Source organism: Ambystoma mexicanum, chromosome 4q (genome assembly GCF_040938575.1).
Source record: "Ambystoma mexicanum isolate Mex_15411 chromosome 4q, UKY_AmexF1_1, whole genome shotgun sequence".
NCBI classification, from domain to species: Eukaryota; Metazoa; Chordata; class Amphibia; order Caudata; family Ambystomatidae; genus Ambystoma; species Ambystoma mexicanum.
Genome location: NC_090928.1, coordinates 22,363,663 through 22,382,727, shown reverse-complemented (window position 1 = coordinate 22,382,727; position 19,065 = coordinate 22,363,663). Strand labels below are relative to the sequence as shown.

The 19,065-nt window shown below is 48.6% G+C and overlaps 1 protein-coding gene across 6 annotated transcripts in view; it reads right to left on the bottom strand.

Annotated features, from left to right (window-relative positions):
* TARBP1 (TAR (HIV-1) RNA binding protein 1) overlaps positions 1-19,065 on the bottom strand; it is a 2,688,190-nt gene that overhangs the window by 8,877 nt on the left and 2,660,248 nt on the right. The gene's annotated exons all lie outside the window — the stretch shown is intronic.

Below are 19,065 nucleotides of genomic sequence, written 5' to 3'. Positions count from 1 at the left end.
CAGGGTTGCTGGATCGAAAAGTTGTTGGATTTTTGAATGAATATCTTCTAGAGTCTGTAGAGTAGTTATGCCAAGAATTATTTGCTCGGGAATTATTGGCACAGGTTCCGGGTTTGCATTTGCTTCTCCCATCCCTATTCGGGATAAGGCATCTGCTTTGCCATTTTTGCAGCCTGGTCGATACGTGATCACGAAATTGAATTCGGCAAGGAACAATGCCCATCGAAGTTGTCGCGATGATTGGGCTTTGGCTGTTTTTAAATACTGCAGGTTCTGGTGATCGGTGATTACGGTAATAGTATGCCTTGCACCAAGAAGTTAGTGCCGCCAAGCCTTAAAGGCGGACTTGATGGCCAATAGCTCTATCGGTAACCGCATAATTTAACTCAGGTGCTGAGAACTTTCTGGACCAAAACGCTACCGGGTGAAGTTGACGGGTTTCAGGATCCTTCTGGGACAGGACAGCTCCCATGGCTAAACTGGATGCATCAGTTTCTATTATGTATGGAAGCTCAGGGCGTGGATGCTTTAAGACAGGTGCTGATGTGAATTTCGCTTTCAGCTCTTGGAAGGCCTTTTCAGCCTCTTCGGTCCACAAGAAGCGTTTGTTTTTTCGCAAAAGTGCTGTGATGGAGTGTACAACATGGGAGAAGTCCGGAATGAATCTGCGGTAGAAATGAGCAAATCCGAGCATGCTTTGTACCCCTTTGACTGAACTGGGTGATGGCCACTTGAGAATTGCGTCCACCTTTCGAGAGTCCATTCGGACTCCTTTTGGAGTCAGGATAAATCCAAGAAATTCAACTTCCGTAGCATGAAAAACACATTTTTCCAATTTTGCATAAAACTTGTGCTGGCGTAGTGTCTCAAGGACTGCACGCACGTGCTTAACATGGTCTGATTCTGAGGAGGAGTACACTAGAATATCATCTATGTATACGACGACACAGACGTCAATGAGTTCACGAAGGACATCGTTCATAAAATACTGGAAGGCTGCTGGTGCATTGCACAACCCGAAGGGCATCACCTGATATTCGAATAATCCGTACTTGGTGCGAAAGGCAGTCTTCCATTTGTCGCCTTTCTTGACACATACCAGATGATATGCCCCTCAGAGATCTAACTTAGTGTAGATACAAGCATCCTTTACTTGGTCTAGTAATTCGGGGATCAGTGGCAATGGGTATTTTTTTTACCGTAATCTGATTTAATGCGTGGTAATCTATGCACGTTCTAAGGTCACCTTCCTTTTTTGGCATGAAGAATAAAGCTGAGGATGCAGGAGACTTGGAAGGACAAATAAAGCCATTAGCAAGGTATTGGTCCAAGTATTGCCGTAGGTGACGATTTTCAGGTTCCGTGAGGGCGTAGATTCTACTGCATGGGGGTTGTGCACCGTGTAGGAGGTCGATTTGATTATCCTATGATCTGTGAGGAGGTAATGTATTGGCCTGTTCTTTTTGAAAAACATCCTGAAATTCTTGGTATTCCTGGGGTAACTGCACGATTGGGTTAACGACTGTAGCCAGGCCTTTGTTCAAAGTTTTCTCCGGGTAACAGTTGTGTGCACAATCTGGGAAGGTTATTCTCTTCTCTCGCCAATCTATACAAGGATTATGTGTTTCCAACCATGGCATCCCCAGTATTATCTGGAACTGTGGGGCTTTGATTAGATCAAACACAATTGTCTCTCGATGCCCATCTTGACTCAACAGTGTCATCTCTGTAGTGGAATGAGTTAGAGGACCCGAGGCAATCTCAGTTCCATCAACTGTGGTGATGACATCCGAAGTGGTCTTTTTGCAAAGAGGTAGATTCATCCTTGACACCAATTTGTGGTCCATATAGTTTCCTACGGCCCCGCTATCTATGTATGCCCTTACAGCGTGCATACGTGATGGCTGCCTGGGATCAAGTAGGACCATTGGGATGATCAGATGCAAGGTCTGAGTGTCCTTCTTTAAGCTCGGCAAGTGGACCTCTACGCTTGTCGGGCGTGGTCGTTTCCCGAATAAGGCTCTGTTTGATTTTTATCAGCAACTCCGACTACTTTTTTAGATGTTTTTATAGGACAATCCCGTAGAAAATGTCCTGAGGCCCCACAGTACAGACACAATTGCATCTGCCGTCTTCATTCTCTTTCCTTTTGAGTTAAGGGTCCTTTGACCCCCCCCCCCCGATCTGCATCGGTTCTGATACATCTGTTCCTTTGAGGGTAACATTGGGTTTAACCAATACCCGATTCTCGAACTTAGCTCGATCAGCCTTTCTATTCTGAAGTCGGTGGTCTAACTGGACCACTAAGTCTATATATTCTGCACACTGCACAATCCTGAGGTGGGTTCACAACTTGGGCCAAAACGTCTTTGAGTTCACCCCGAAGTCCACGATGAAATAATGTAATTTGTTTTACCTCTGGCCATCCGGGTTCCACCACTAACCTATTGAAAGTGGCGATATAGGTTAGTAGATCATGGTTACCTTGTGGTAATGATAAAAGTTCGTTATCCAGGGCCTGTCCCTGTGAATGTCTGGCAAATAGTCTTTCCATGCTCAATTGAAAACCTTGAAAATCCTGAAGAAGAGGGTCATCCTGGTTAACTAATGGAATTGACCAATCCGCTGCGCTGCCACTAAGATATGATAGTACAAAGGCTACTTTGGTTTGGTCGTTCGGAAAAGCTCCAGGTCTGCATAAAAAGTGCAAGTGGCATTGGTTCATAAACACGGCAAACCTTTTTTGGGTCCCCAGCAAAACGTTCGGGTGGAGCTAAAGGAATGCTCCCTGGAAGAACCACTTGCACAGGATTGCTCGATGAAACGGGAGTTGGATTCCCCCCCCCAAGTCCAGGTAATGGTGTTTGCCCAGCTTGGTTTTGCAGTAATTGTCTAGCAAGATCATCAGTGCACTCCTTTGACACAATCAGTTTTCACCTGAGGGCATTAGTCTCTTGGCGCGCTGAGTGCACTTCTGCCCTAAGTTCCCCTAACAATAGGGCTAGTTGGTCGGTTTCTGAGGTTTCCGTAACACCCGGGTGGGGATTTGTAGATAGTCTTCGCGTTCTGTTACGCTCACCTTGCTCCCACAGGGGCGTCGGTCAGACTCGGACAGCTGCGGTCTCCACCCACGTGATGCGTAGTGCAGCGATGACTGACTGGATCTGCCCTCCTAATCTTGTCTGCTTAACCCGTAGAAATATTCTCCTTATATTCTTGAAAGATGAGCTCTCCATCCTGCGTGGATTTGCAGGGGCGCGTCGATTCCAGTTACTTCACTGGTTTGAATGCTCGGTAGAGTTCCGGAGAGTATTGACTCTGAGGTTCCTGGTGAGGACCAGTAAGTATTAAGTTCATAGAGTTCAATATGTCCGATGTTCACTATTGTTCCCCCCTTCCTTTCTTGTCTTGCAGCTGGCTCGTGAAAAGATGCTGTTGTGGCAGCTGGTGGCGGTCAGGTAAGAGTATGTATTACCTGGCGCTGTCCGGTAAATGTTGCACGAGGAAAACATGTTATTTTGTCTCTCTTTACAGATGCGGCACGTGAAAATATGGAGAGTCACAAAAGGATGCCTCCGGTGGTAAATCAGGTAAGTCTATGGTGGTAAGAATTATATTTGTTGGTTCCCTCGGCTCACCTTGTGGTTTTCTTTTGTCTCCTAGGTGCCGAAGTTCGGCGAAGAAATGATGGAGGCAGCGCCGACCCGAAGGATGCTGTGAAGACTGGTGAGTATGGCGTGGCGCTGCAGCTGGAGGTGCGGCGCGTGCAGAAATGATGTTCTTTACAGGTCCGGAGACAAGATGGATCCAGAATCGGGTGTGGAATAGAAATAAGTTCGTTTTCTAACCTTGTCCCTTTCTTTACTCTTTGTTTTAGGAGCTCTGGATTCGAGGCGGGCGTGGCAGAAGACTGGATGCAGGCTGCAGGCACGGTGAGTGTTACGCTGCTGGATGCAGAATAACGCAAAGCGTGTGTTGCTGGTCGGGTGTGGTTTAAATAGCCTCAAAAGTAGTCTGAGGTAAGAAGTCCCTAGAACCACACCCGAGTAAAAAAATAGTCCCTGTAGAAAAATAGTCCCTTTCAGGCTTCATGTTGGATTGGAGTAATTTGCAGCATGGTCTGCCTGAGGTAAGTAATGACTATGAGCCTGGCGCCTTAGGCGCCAGGACTGATTCCTACTATGAGCCTGGCGCCTAAGGCGTCAGGACTGAACCCTGATAGCCCCTAGCCGGGGCTGCTGAGGTTTTACTAAATGTCTAGATGCCTGCTCCCAGGGCTGATGGACTTGGTCCGGATGCCTGGGGGTAGGCATCATGACACTGTGACACACCGCAGGTGATGGGTATAGGGTCTGCTGCAGCTGTAGGTGAAAAGACCCTCATGGTTCTGTCATTGAGGAATGATGTGATCCATGTGATGGCCTCAGCCGAAAAGTGGGCTGATGTGTGTAGGTGCGTGCACAGGACAGAGTGATCGACCAGGTCAAATGCTGCAGAGAGGTCTAGGAGGAGGAGTAAGGCAGCTTGGCCGTTGTCTCTAAGCTTGTCAATCCGTGCTTTGAGATCGATGAGCGCCGTCTCAGTCCCATGTTGCGGGCGGAAGCATGATTGTATGGCTCCTAGTAGGTGGTGTTCTTCCAAATACTTCTGTATTTGAACATAGGCAACCTTATGCAGTATTTTTAGAAGGAATGGTACAGTCGTTATGGGTCTATAGTTTGTGGGCGTGGCTGGGTCAAGTATGGGTTTTTTTAGTAGTGGGAGTACCCAGGATTGTTTTAAGTTAGTGGGGATGGAACCAGTAGAGAAGGAGGCATTGATTAATTTGGTGATGAAAGGGGAGAGGTCACAGGCAGCATCTTTAATGAGCTGTGCAGGGCACAGATCGCCCTGACAATTGGAAGGTTTCAGGGATAGGATCATTTTTTCTACTTCTAATGTAGTGACTTTGGAGAAGTTGAAACGGGTAGTATCCTGAACAGTGAGCTTCTCTGGCAGTTTGGATGGGATAGGGTCATTCAGGGAAGCTTTTTTGCTAGAGATTTTGTTTTGTAGGGTAGCAATCTTATTAGCTAAGGCATTTTGTATTTCTGAGCACCAGTTTATGATCTTTGGAACAGGTGTCTAGTGGTGTTATAGGGGTTTTTACTTCTTTAAAATGGAGAATAGTTCCTTCATGTTTGATTTCACTGGGAGTCAAAGGATGTTCGTTTGGCAAGGTAGATTTATTTTTTATAAAGGGCATTTAGTTTGGTGAATTTGAGTTTGTTGGCTGCTGAGGGGAGTTTTTTTCCACACGGCTTCACAATTTCTTTTTTGCCGCCTTAAACTTTTGAGGAAAGGTGTATACCATTTGTTCAGATGGGCTTTGGGCTTGCTTGGTCTGAGTTTAAGTGGGGCGATTAGATCCAGCGAGGTAGACATGATTTTGTTGTATTGTTGTATTTATCTACCAAGGTCTCTGGGTTCATGTTATCGGGGAGTGTGTTGAGTGTAGGGAGTAAGTTCGGGGTGAGTCTCTCCACAGTAATACTCTTTTTGTTTCTTGTGAGAGTGGGTGGTGCCCTACTGATTGGCAAGGGTGAGGGTCGGACAGTCAAGAGCGTGAATGATACCAAGTGGTGGTCAGTCCAGGCTAGTGGTGAGATGTCGGTAATGTTGGCTAGGCAGTTATGGTCTGTTTATGACTATATTTGTGTATTGAGGTGTTATATTCCATTTTACACGTTATCTGGCTGAATTACCAAAAATAGTATTGGGATAGGTCTTTCTTCAAGATCTAAGAAAAATTCGAAGACACATGTACGTGCAGAATGGTCACTTGTGTCACCAGATACAACTTAGAATTTACATGAAAGATCAAACAAGGAGAATGTAACTAGCATATAGTCAAAGACAGAGGAAGAACTTTCGCAATGCCAAGTAGATTTTAAATCAAGATCACACTCAACTTGGTCATTCAAACAACCGTGATGAATCCGGTGGAGTCATCACTGATCTCCCTGCGGTATCCACCTCATGTGGCCAGGGGACGGCAGCCGCTACCTGATCCTGACCCTGGGGGCAGCTATATGAGGGAGCATCACATGGAAGGAGACAACCTCCGGGGAGATGTCATGGCTCCATTGGGAGAGACATGATATCCCCCATTTTCCCTTGAAAATATCCTCCCCATGTCTGAAACCCTCATGGCCTATTGTCATGCATCTACTCCTTTGCCTATGAAGAACAGGGAAACCCCTTTCACCAAATCTTTTAACAAACCTACCAGCTTTGGTCGACCTTGCCAATCTGATTCAATTCCACTTGTCAATCAATCAGAACTGACTTGCCATCAAAACCTTTTAAAAAAGATCATTCAACTTCCATAAGTCAATTGTCAACAATGGACTTGGGTTCCCAGAATCCTTGAAATACTGGGACGAAGAAGAGAGGTCAAGCAATGTGGATCAAGAGAGACTGCAAGCTCAACAAGTGTTCTAGTGTTTCACCTGTGCTTGGGAAATATAAGCAGCCCAAACCGAGAATCAATGACAGCTGCTGTGGCGACTGGTGAAAGAGCTGCACACCTATACAAGGAGCAGAGAACGAAGACCTGGGACCGGCATGGTGGAGCCAAGCTGCTCGCAGAGAAGAAGCTGCTGAGCCAAGCGGTGCTGCAGAAACACCATGCGTCGGTGAGGGACCACAGGGTGTTCATAGACAAAGGAAAGCAGCACTGCACATATTGGCGCCAAGAGGAAAGCAGGCGTGTCCAGTGGAAGCCGCAGAGGACCAGCGAACAAAGGAAAGGTGGTCACGAGAAGGAGGTAGACGGGAATCCTTCATCTGCAGACCGTGAGGGAAATCAACAATGGCAAGAAAAAATGGTGAGTCCACCCAGAAGCAGCGGGGACACCGCGGCATATCAACGAGCGCACTGAGAGCGAACATTTCAGAGCCACTAAACTGAAAAAGAGATAAAGAATGGAGATATTGAAAAAGGGGAGTTTAATTTAAATCACAAACCACCCCCATTCTAATGTGTGAATGTACACAGTGCAAATACTTGAGAAGCAGAGAGAGGATAATATATCAGAGGGATACGTTATTCAACATTATATATAAACAGATTTTGGAGCAGGCACAGATCACGAATGAGCAGAGGTCCTGGCAGGAGAGTACACCAGGCAGTCACAAGTGTGTGGAAACCAGAAGCCCGGGCAGGAGACTACACCAGGCAGTCACAAGTGTGTGGAAACTAGAAGCCCTGGCAGGAGACTACACCAGGCAATTTCAAGGGTGTGAATCAGAAGCCCTGGCAGGAGCGTATGCAGGGCAATTGAAAAGGATTGTGTCAAACAAGAAAGAAAAAACCAAACCACCCTAGAGAGAAATACCAGGTATCCTGAAAGAAACCAAAATTGTAAAGCGAGACAATTTTTGTATGCAATTGTGGTAGTTGGCCAAGAGAGGCCCAAAGAACTGTTGTGCATAAAAACCTCAAGGAGTAAGGAAGAATCCAGGGGAAGGGAACTATACTCTGGAGTCAAGACTTTCTTCCTTGAAGAACTTTTGTTTGAACTATTTATTATTCCTTTATGAACCCTTTTCTAAACCTACCAATGTTAAAGATACTTCCCCTTTCACTTTAGAGTTTAGTTTACAGTGTTAAGGTCAGGATAGAACTTTGGACACAGGACAGTTCTGTTTTTGACATCCTGACACCGACAGATACTTCGTTTTTGTTTAGGTAGGGAAATTCCTCTAAGCGCAAAGTCTTAGAGGCCTTTTCCCAACCCCTTTTATTTTCAAGAAAAGTATTTAACCAAAAACATCGCAAACTTGTGTCCAACACCTCACATAACACAGATTCCAAGTAGTCCTCAAACTACTCCAAGCATAGCCATTACTTTGATCCGCATGTCGGGGCAAGAGTCAGTCCAAGTCGTGCAGTCAACCCTCTTTGGTGTGCGAACTGGAAGTATTGATTATTGTCCCTGGCTACTCTGCAATCTACTGGCTGTGTCTGCTAAAACCTATAAAAATTGGCTCAGAGCGCGCGTGCGTGTCGGAGCAAGAGTCGGTCCGAGTCATGCAGTCTTTGCGAACAGGAGGGACCAAGGTAAAAACGTAGTCATTGGTAAATCTTAAATCCATATCACGCACATGACGACAGACAGAATGGGCACAATGGAACTTGCGAGGTGTCAGAAGAAAAGTGGCACTGCGCCTCCCCTGCCGCAACTTCCAGCACTGCGCAACTGAACAAGCTGCTCGACGGCCGTCTTGAGGTCAAGGAAATCTCTGTCTGCCGGTCCGACGCAGAAGAGGAAAGCTTCTGGTGTTAGAGCTTCCTGCAATACATTGAGTACCGATGCCAATACAAACGACGCTACAGCGCAAAAGACATGACCAAGGAAAACTGTAGCTACGAAAGTGTCACAATCTACTTCTAACATAAATGCTAATGCAAAGTCTAAGACTGCTGAAGTCATGAAGGACACATCCCAAGCAACGATTAAAGGCTTCTTGGCTGCTGCAAATGAAAAGAAAATTGTGAGCTCAAGCCCTGAGGCTGTCTCTACAACAGCTCTATTAGAAGAGCCAGCATTGCCTGCAGTCTATTGAAATTGACAGTAACCATTTGCTACTGTATCTTTGCCTAAATTTACATCGAGACCCAAGTGACATACCAAATTGGCTCTCCTTGGCATCTATCATGACTACAAATGCAAACCTTTCAGCAACACAGGATTTGCAAAGATTGCTATCTTCAACCGACGACTCGTATACACGTGACTCTACAGTACCTCCAAGGCACATAGGCATATTTTTAATTCTGACCCAGTCCCTATGTGCCTAATTGGTCTGCTTTAGCAGCCACACTGGACGCTACCTTTGCTAGGTGTTCTACATTAATGCAGGAGCAGCAGGATATAAAGTTCATATTAGCGAGGGCTGTGGATATCATTTTAACAAACAGCCAGGGGATATCTGCACCTGAAGCAATCAGCGAAGTGATGCAGGTGGGTGAATTATCCTCATTTTCTGACTTTGGAGCACCGTTAACGCTTACGCCAAAATCCTCAGTTGGAAATAATACCTTAAATGAGGAAATAGAGGTGAATCTAGAGAGTTCAAACTTTACGACCGTAAACAAGTCCAAATCTAAACATAGGAGAAGAACGAAGAAAATGCGACATTGTACAAAGAAGCACTGTGGCCGACCAGCTGTAATTTGCCAGAATGTAAGGCTAAATACACAGGCTTTGGCCACGAGTAAACAAACTGGACTGACCCGTGTTGGAAAAAAAGATTGTTACCCTTTGTCACAAATAATTAGGTAGCCGCCAGATGCACCTTGATGGAGGCGTGCGTCAGTCCTGCTTTGGCTAAGGACAGCAAGTACGGCAAGATCTGTGGGGCCGTGACCAGGGGTAATCTTGTGTGACCGGCACCACATAGCGAAACTTGTGACCGTAGCACTTCATGGTTGACAATTCCCTGGCCTTTGCGAGGACCTCCCTGCAGTCCACTGGCAACTCATATCCTCCAAACTCCAGGGCTGCAGGAGCCAAGCCATCAGGTTCAGCGATCCTGGATCGTGATGTAGGAATGTGCCTTCTCTGTTGAGAAGATCCGTAACCACTGGCAGCTTGACTGGAGGCAACACTGACAGACTGAGAAGGTCCGGGTACCAAATCTGCCTCAGCCACGCAAGGCCAATGATTATCATCCTATATTGGCACTGTTTGAGTGTGTTGATGACTCATTGCAGGAGAGGCAATGGAGGAAATGTGTACAGAAATAGCCCTACCCACGGGAAGGAGAACGCGTCGCCAAGGCTCCACGGTTGGTGGAAGCTGCTGGCAAACTTCTTGCATTTGGAGGTTGCCGCCGTTGGAAACATATTGATCTGGAGCCTGTCCCACTTGATGAAGATGCGGTCCACCTGGTCCTGCCGAAGTTCCCACTCGTGGCAGGAGCGCATCTCCCAATTGAGGGAGTCTGCAATGGTGTTCTTGACTCCGGCTAGGTGAAGAGGAACATCTCTTGTCCGACGGCCCACCGCCACAAATCCTGCGCTTCTTTGAAGAGCTCTGGGGATCAAGTGCCCCCCGGTTTCCTGATGTAGAACACTGTGGTGGTGTTGTGCATGAAGATCCTCACCACCTTGCCCTTCAGAGACGAAAGGAATGACTTAAGGGCCTAGAACACTACTTGTAGCTCCAGGATGTTGATATGGAGATCCTTCTCCTCCGGCAGCTGCAGGTTTCTGGTGTGCAGATGTCCGGTGTGAGCTCCCCAGCATTCCAGGGAAGCAGCCCTGGTGACGTCTCCTGGTATGGAGGGATTTGAAAACTGTGCCACGGGCGATGTTGGAGAGGACACCCCACCATCTTTACGCCCGATGGAACTCTGCCAGTGTGATTCTGTCTGTGAAGTTTCCAGACACCTGAATCCAGCGAGTGTCCAGGAACTCCTGAAGTGGTCACATCTGTAACCTATAGAGCCAAATGAGGTAGATGCAGGACAACATCATGCCTAGCAACGACTTGATGGTTCGCACCGTGGCCGTCTTCATCGACAACAGCTGCTGCCCCTTCCCTTGAATGGCTGCTACCCTCTCCTTCGAGGGTGACGCTTGGCAGAATACCATAATTAGTCTGGTTCCTAGGAACAGCACGTTCTGCGATGGTGTCAAGCAGGACTTCGGATAGTTGATGGAGAATCCCAGATCTGTCAGTAGCTGGATGGTCACCTCCATTTGACAGCCAACTCCAGCGAGCGAGACCAGATGAGCCAGTCGGCAAGGTATGGGTATACCCCACAGACGTAGATGGGCCACCACCAGTGCCAGGCATTTTGTGAACACTCTGGGGGCCGACTTCAATCAGAAAGGTAGGGCCTTGAACTGGTAGTGCTGGCCCTGCACTTCGAAACACAGAAACCTTTGTTGTTTTTTGTGAATGGGGACATGGAAATAGGAGACCTCCAAGTCCAGCGACGCCAAGAAGTCTCTTTCCTCTAGTTGGCCCAGCATGTGCTCATCCTGAACTTTTGGGACTTTAAGTACTTGTTGAGACGTCGTAGGTCTAGGATGGGCCTCCAGCCCCCTGTCTTCTTTCTGACCAGAAAGTATCTGGAATAGACTCCGGAGCCCGAGAGTCGTTGGGGAACTAGCTCTAGCGCTCCTTTCTGCAGCATGGCCGTACCTCTTCCAGGAGCTGAGGGATGTACTGCTCCTGATGGGACACTGGAGGGATCCGCAGACACCTGCGTTGAACCTTCAGGGTGTGTACCTGGGCGAGAGCGTCCAGCACCCATCTGTCAGTCACATCCGTGTCTGCCTTGATGGCCTGGAGGGACTCGTCGACGACCTTCCCAAACAAGTTCTCTCCGTTGAAGGGCACGTCCAACACCTTCGCCAGGACTTCCCTCCTGGAAATTTGTGGCCTTCATCCAGCCTCGTTGACGAAGGCAGACACTGTTCCCCATCTACCGGGACCCTGTGTTTGAGACGTCCAACACCACTGTGATGGCGTGATCAGACTCAACTTCGCCCTCCTCGAAAAGAGCAATAGCCTCCATCCTCTTAATGTCTGTCAGGAACTCCAGAATAGGGCCCAGCTTGTACCACAGCTCCCTTTCGTACCTGGCTAGGATCGCCAGTGCGTTGAGCGCCTTGATAGTGGATGCTGTGGTGTAAATCACCTTCCTTGAATTGGCGTCCAACTTCTCTCCTTGCTGTCTGGAGGGACCGAGGAGGACGGGTTAGCTGACCATTGGCTCGCGGCCGCCGATACCACTGAATCCGGCGATGGTTGTGACCTCAGGATCTAGGGTGCGTAGTTCGGCACCCAATACTACTTCTTCAGCCTACCTAATTTGGCTGGAGCCGTGTAAGGGTTCTTCCGTGAGGGCTAGGTCCTCTTCCCACACGTCGTCCAGAAGGGGCACTGCCTTGATTGTCTTCCTCCTGGCTTTGCACCTCTGGTACAAGAAACCCTCCTTTGTGGTGCCTTTGGGCACAAGCTGAAAAAGTTTGGAGGCTCTGGCGATCATGGAGTGGAACGACCCCACCTCGTCCGATGGGGATACGCAGGTGGGGCATCCAAATATGGAGATATCCTCATCGTTGTCTGTAGTCATGGCCGTATCCGTCCCCATGCCCGTGTCTGCTGGGGGAGAAGGGGCCCAACGCGATTGCAGAGGCTGACATGGGAGCATCGGATACGCTTCCTCTTCTTTGTTGGAGGCTGAACATGTGCCTGGGGGAACACTAGAACCGGGCCCGGTGGCATCTTCTGGATCTCCCACACCAAGGTGTGAAGGGTCGACAGAATGTCCAGAGACATCCCTCGGCTGAGCTGGCAGAATTGGAAAACTAGGCCAATGCCGCTGTCCTCTTCCACGTCCTTGTGGACCATGTGCAAGGACTCCTGGTCCTCGCCTGTGGACGAGACCTCCATGGCTTGAGCCACGGCCTGGGAGGGCTGTTTCGGGGAATCCTTGTCCCCCTGCCTTTTTTCCCCCGCTTTGGGGCTTGAACCGGGGCCTGAGCCGGTTTCCACATTCTGGTGTGCCAGCAGACTTTGCCAAAGTCACTGACGCGGTGTCGCACCTGAGGGGCAAGGATACCTTCTGTGCTGAGGGGGCTGCCTTCACAGGGTCAACTCCCTTAGCCGTCGTGAGAGCAGCTGCCACCAACTCCATCATCAACAAAGTCTTAGCCTGTGCCCATTGTGCCTGCTTGGGAAGTTCGGCCTTCTTCTCCTCCGTCTGCAGCTTCTCAGACTTCTCCCACAGTTTAGCCGGGGTAGATTTCCTTTTTGAGGAGGAGCATGATTGCCGACTGGCAATGGAGGGGGATGTCGATCCCGCCCTATCCACCTTAGGATCCACCTTGGGACCCGCTTCCGCAGCGACCCCAGTGGACTCGGACTTGCGGTTCTTGGCCTTGTCTTGGGGAACCCACGGATGAGGTGCCCTCAAAGGCCTTAGAAGACCACTCCTCAGACTGGCTGGTCCTGGGTGAGGCATGACCCTGCTCAGGGCACGTGGCAGAGGCCTTAGAGTTAAACCACGCTGCCAGTCTATTGTGCCTTTCCCTCATCGTCTTCTTCGAGATCCCGAGGCATATCTTGCACTCCACCTCCTTATGGTCCAAGCATAGGCAGTAGAGGCATTGTAGGTGCTTGTCTTCCACAAACACGTTCCTTAGCCCGCACTTGGTGCAGGGCTTGAAGAGGGATCTTCCCTCCTTCTCCTCTGTCATGGTCGGAGGATGCGAAGTAGGCCCGATGGCCTTCTGGAAACTTCGACGATCTTTGCCCTTGAGAGGGTGCCGAAATTCACTGACAATGGATACCGCTGTCGGCAGATGGAGAAAAGAGCACACAGGTTCTTTTTGTAACAAAAAAAATAAAAAACGTAAGTAGCTCATAGATCAAACTCGAGGACTGCCAGCATTGAAGCATGCAGTACAAATCTGAAGACGGCTGCCAGAAGATGGGCTTAGGAAGAGGATTGACATTGGATGGGGCAGTATGACCCTTGAGGACAGTGATTGGTTTAAAGAAAAAATACAGTTTGTAAGTGAAAATGAAACATTTTTTTCTTTTACTGAGGATTTACAGCCCGACGACAGGGAATATTCATGAGCAGGTGAATCCATGCCAGACCACATTCTGGAGAAGTACTGTACCCATGATAGTTGGTATAGGAAGGTGGAAGAAAGATCTTAGAAGGTGTAGGTATACCAACAGCAAAATACTTGGTTACCACCAAATTCTCTCTTGTTCACAGAAAACATTACTTCTAGTAGCAGCCCTTTCTTCAATCTGACACATCTGATATGATATGATATGATAGTTTATTTATATAGCGCCTATACACAATGTGTTTCAAAGCGCTCCAAGGCAAGTGAGGGAACAAGGGCAAAAACAATGACATTCCTACAGGCCATGAACAGTAAGGATGTGAAATTGACTATTGTACTCGGCCTGACAACATTTCAGATAGTGCAAGAGCTAAAACATAGATAAGGAACGGAAGGGGAGAGTGGGAAGGAAATGGAAACAGACCGGCGACTACCGTACTAGAGCCGACGACATTTCTGGTAGAGCCGGAAAAAAAACAAGAGGTGAGGGAGAGGGGTACAGAAAGGTAGGGGAGGAACAAAACAAGCGACTATCATATTAGGCCTGATGACATTTCAGATAGTGCTGGAGGGGGGTCGGGGAGGAAAAAACCAGTAAGGGGAGGGAGGAGGAGACAGACGAGGTTGCTATCATACTAGGTCCAGGGACAATTCTGATAGAGTAAGTGCATAGAAGAAAGTAAGGGGAGGAGATAGGAAAAGGGATAAGGGGGGGAGAGAACAGAGAGTTAGCAGTCAAAAGAGTGGAGAAGCAAGAGGGGAGAGTGAATACAATTGCAGAAGTCAGTAGTAACACATAATGTTGCAAGCCAGGATACAAGATGAAGATGGGAACAGCATGATTCAGGGCCACCATGAGTACAAGATGCAAAACAAGTTCAGCATGAGAGTTGAGAAAGGGTGACGCACCATGAATGAATGAAGTCCATAAAAGTCAAATCCAGCATTGTCCATAAGACGGCGATGGTGAAACCAGAATGTATCAGGACAGACTCCTGCAGAAGTAGGCTTGAGTGGGGTGAGAGGGGATCAGGGTAGAAGAATCAAGCAAAACAGGCAACACCTGTGTGCGAGAATGGGGGGGCACAAGGGAACATCACAGGGGACCAGAGGGAGTAATACATGTTGGTGCATGCCTACCTGCTGTCTAAGCAGGGGGTCGGGCCATGGGTCCTCCTGGTCCAAACAGGAATTCCCCTTTTCTTCGTCTGCCCTTCGCTTAGGACGCCCGGGCGAGAGACACACTTGATCTAATAGTTAGGAGCAGGAAGGAAGAGGCAGGGCTAAGAAGGTGGGCGGTGCTTGCTAAGTGGTGAAAAAGAGCGTCAAACAGGAAGGCACCAGGAGGGCGGGGCTTGCTAAGTGGTGAAAAAGAGCGGCAGGCAGGAAGGCACCAGGTGGGTGGGGCTTAGGCCAGGAGACCTAGACCCACTTGCACCTGCTGCCCATCTGCAAAGGAAAAGAGGCCCGGGGGCTCCTTAAGTAGGGAAAAGGAGCAGCAAACAGGAAAGCACCAGGTGGGCGGGGCTTGCTAAGTGGTGAAAAAGAGCGGCAAACAGGAAGGCACCAGGTGGGCTAGGCTTGCTAAGTGGTGAAAAGAGCGGCAAACAGGAAGGCACCAGGTGGGCGGGGCTTGCTAAGTGGTGAAAAAGAGCGGCAAATAGGAAGGCACCAGGTGGGCAGGGCTTGCTAAGTGGTGAAAAAGAGTGGCAAACAGGAAGGCACCAGGTGGGCGGGGCTTAGGCCAGGTGACCTAGATCTACTTGCACCTGTTCCCCATCTGCTACAATTGATTCATTTAATACCAGACTTGCAAATAATTACCACGTGTGACAATAAGAAAGTAGACTTACCTGAGCTGGAAAGTAAAAGGAATTGGGTCATTGTAACTTTTGTATCCTCTGTGATTGTTCATTATGTTAATGTGTACTTTGATCAGTTCTGGCATTTGGGTTTTGATTTACAGGTCAATACACATATTTATGGGTCTGCTATGGCCCTGATATGGAATGGTTATATGCCGTATGGTTCGCAAGAGACTCATGTGGAATTTGATTCTGGCATGCAGGTGTGCAATTCACAGAGTGTATCCTACTGACCAGCCAATTCTTGTAATGAAGTAACAGTAATAACATGGAATACTATGGGCTATCACCCTTAAATCGAACCTAGAGGGAAGGAGCTTGATTAACTCGGGGGATATTTTTGGTGCTACAGGAAACCTGGGCCATACGGACAATATTGATGGATGGGTACCCAATGAGAACTAGTGCAGCACGCAAAGGAAAATAAGGACGCCTGTTTGGCTGACTTTGTATTGGGGTAAAACCCAATACGAGGTAGTTATGTACAATGTAAGGAAGGCATGGTATCAACAGTAAGACAGTTCAAGGGTGTTTGTTGAACTTAAAGGGTTTGAAAAATGCCTATCTAATCCTAAATCTACAGATGGGAGCAAGCTACGACCATCAAATAATACTGCAGCCCTAGTGGTGTCTTGTCAAAATAAAAGTGGCCTATACTAATAAACCTATTGCCAATTGTAAGGAACTCATGGTGGCAACAGTAAAGACAGACCAAAGTGATCACAGTACAAGGATGTTTATTAAACTGTAAATGCAGGGTGGCAAAAGGCCAAATCTAAACCTAAATCTAAGATGGGAGCAAGCTTGAACCATCAAATGAAAAATAAGGCAGTCCTTGTGGCGTCTTGTCAAAGTAAAAAGATCTATACTAAAAAGTAAACTATTGCCAAATCTGTACAACTAATTACAGAATAGAGTGTGGGACAGTGTTTCCAAGAACGTTTTCACAAATAACAGTAAGGATGCGATTGCCAGGGTCTCCCTTCCCCATGTTTTGAGCATGTGACAAGGTGGACCTCCTGAGCACAGCACTCACTCGAGCCTTCCCAGCACGAGTCGACAGTTCTGTACCAGCTTTCAGGTTCTTCGATGGTTAAGTCTCTTTTCAATAAAAGTCTCTTGCCTTCGAGAGCCTGATGCATTCAATTAAACAAACAAAAAGTTCTGTTCCATGTACACTCTGGGTGAAGGTTTGAACTTTTATCCCTGTGGGGAAGGGAAAGGACCATCAAGTGTGTGTGATTCTGATTGCCTGACTCTGCCTGACCCTTGTGTCGGGACAAACCGCTCTTGTGTTAGTCTGTTGTTTGTGTTGTACAAAAGTGTTCGTTTTGGAAAATGGGGTGGGGGTTAGAGTATTAGAGTATCCTACGGGATAAAGAGAGGAAGAGGTATTGTACGGCATTAGAACCCTCATACTACAACGAGTTTTGGGGATCTTGGAAGGGTGGTTTTTGTAGTGTTTGTGCAATGAGTAAGAGGGTTTGTGGGAACTGCACTTGTTTGTCAATTTCTGACTCCGACCCAGTCGAATGTGACCATCAGAAGGACATGATTGGTAGGGCTTATGAAACAAACAGGGATAGCCGGAATTGGGAACTGAACAGAGGGGATTGTGAAAAGGGTAGTGTTGTGTTAAGGTAGATCGGGTGTTCAGAAATTAATCAGAGGTTTTTGGGTGGTGGGATTCTAATAAAGGAGCTTAATTCAAATTTGAAACACTTATGTATAGGCGCATTATAAATGCCATATCATATCAAATCATATATTATCACAAAGGAGCTTCATTGGGAAGAAGGGAGATAGATGTAGTAACACCTACAAAGGTTTTAGGGATCTCATTCTCTTCTTCCTTGGCATAAAACCACATCTTACCTGGGGCGTTTCCCTGAGCACAACCCCGAGCTCCCCTACCCAGGTGATCCTCCCTCACTCGTCCACCCCCAGAATTGGAATCTGAGAGCACCAGCCCTCCCCTGGACACCTGAATAAGGGATTCCCGAGGTCTACTTGGGAGAATACCCTCAGGTTTCTCACACAATACTTACCGCTAAATACAAATAGGGTGAGAAACAATGATACGAAAAAGAAAGAAGTGTTCACAAAACGATATGTCAGGATGTTCACGCCGTAGCCTCCCTTCACCACGTTTTCAGCACGGAATAAGGCGGTACACGCAAGCTTAGCACAGTCTCTGGCTTCTCTAGCACAAGGATACAGCTCAATCATTAGCAACAGGGCCTTCTGTGCCCAAGTCTCTTTGGCTTTCAAAGTTGCTTCATTCAGAGGGCCGGATATGACAAACGATAAGTTATTTTCCTCTTTCAGTTTTTTACAAGCAGTCCATTTCTTAGGCGATTCGCTCTTCACCTCGAATCCCCCCTCATCCGGGCTCAGATCCTTCACTTATCACAATGCTTTCAATCTCGGGTGTCTCTGTTAAAAAGGGACTAAGAACTGATCCTAAGAATTATAAACTACTGGAAATGTTAGACAGCAGTACTAGGGGGCGCTGTTGCGCTCAGCGAAGATGGCTGCCTGATTCCCAGCTCCATCCCGTGTGGCACTTTCCATCCGAAAATTCTCCTGTTTGCCCCGGCACTGCGAAAAACTGACCCATAACTGGGATTGCTGGTGGGACCGGGAGTCTACCACGCGAATTCCGCCCGCTGGGCCGCTCCTGCTGCGGAGTTATGGCCCGCTGTGAGAGGTGCGGGGGCGGGCGCTTTCCGGCCCCGCTCTCGGCTCCAGGTGATTGCAGCCTGCTGTGGGGGGATGGGCGCTCTACTCGCCCTGCGCGGCTTACACTAGAGGGGGCCGGCCTGCGCTGCAACCTCGTCCTCCGCATTGGTGCTGAGACCTACACTGGATCCCAGAGGGACCTGCTCCGCTGCCCCGTCCTGGGCGGTGTGCTGACCAAGATCGAGTGCACATCGATCCGGCTCCGGGCGGTGAGTGGTCCTGGCCTGATCTCCTCTGCGCCTGCCACACTACAGCGGACCCTGTCCTCCTCCTCCTTGATTTCGGAAGCCTTGGGTGAAGCTTGATCCCCCCGATACACGGTGGGTCCTGGGGTGCCCCGCGTTCCACCCTGGACCCCTGCCCTCATGGCTGACTGTGGGCGCTGCACGCGGGTCTGGCTGGTCACGGCGACCCCATTCTTTCTCCCCTGGAAACCGCTAGTGCTGGTGTGCCGGCTCGGAGTCGCCCCCCCGGTGGGTCTCTCCCCCGGCCATGGCACCCACCAGCTCCATCCTGACCACAACGGGGGGACCCCGCCGGGACCTTGTGGCCAGTTCCTCCTTAAACCTTCTGGCTGTGGCAGATGGTTTAACTACCTTATAAACTGATACAGAGACAACCTCAACTGTCTCCCTCCGAACCACCTGTCTGTTGGGCCTATTGCTACGTTTGTTCCAGGGCTCCGGGCCCCTCCACTTGCCCTTGACGACCTCCACCTATTAGGCCGAGTGCCGACCGTCTTGCTGCCGCATACAGTGGTGTACCCCTGCACTACCTCAGTACATCAACACCCAAGACTCCGGCTCCTTCTGC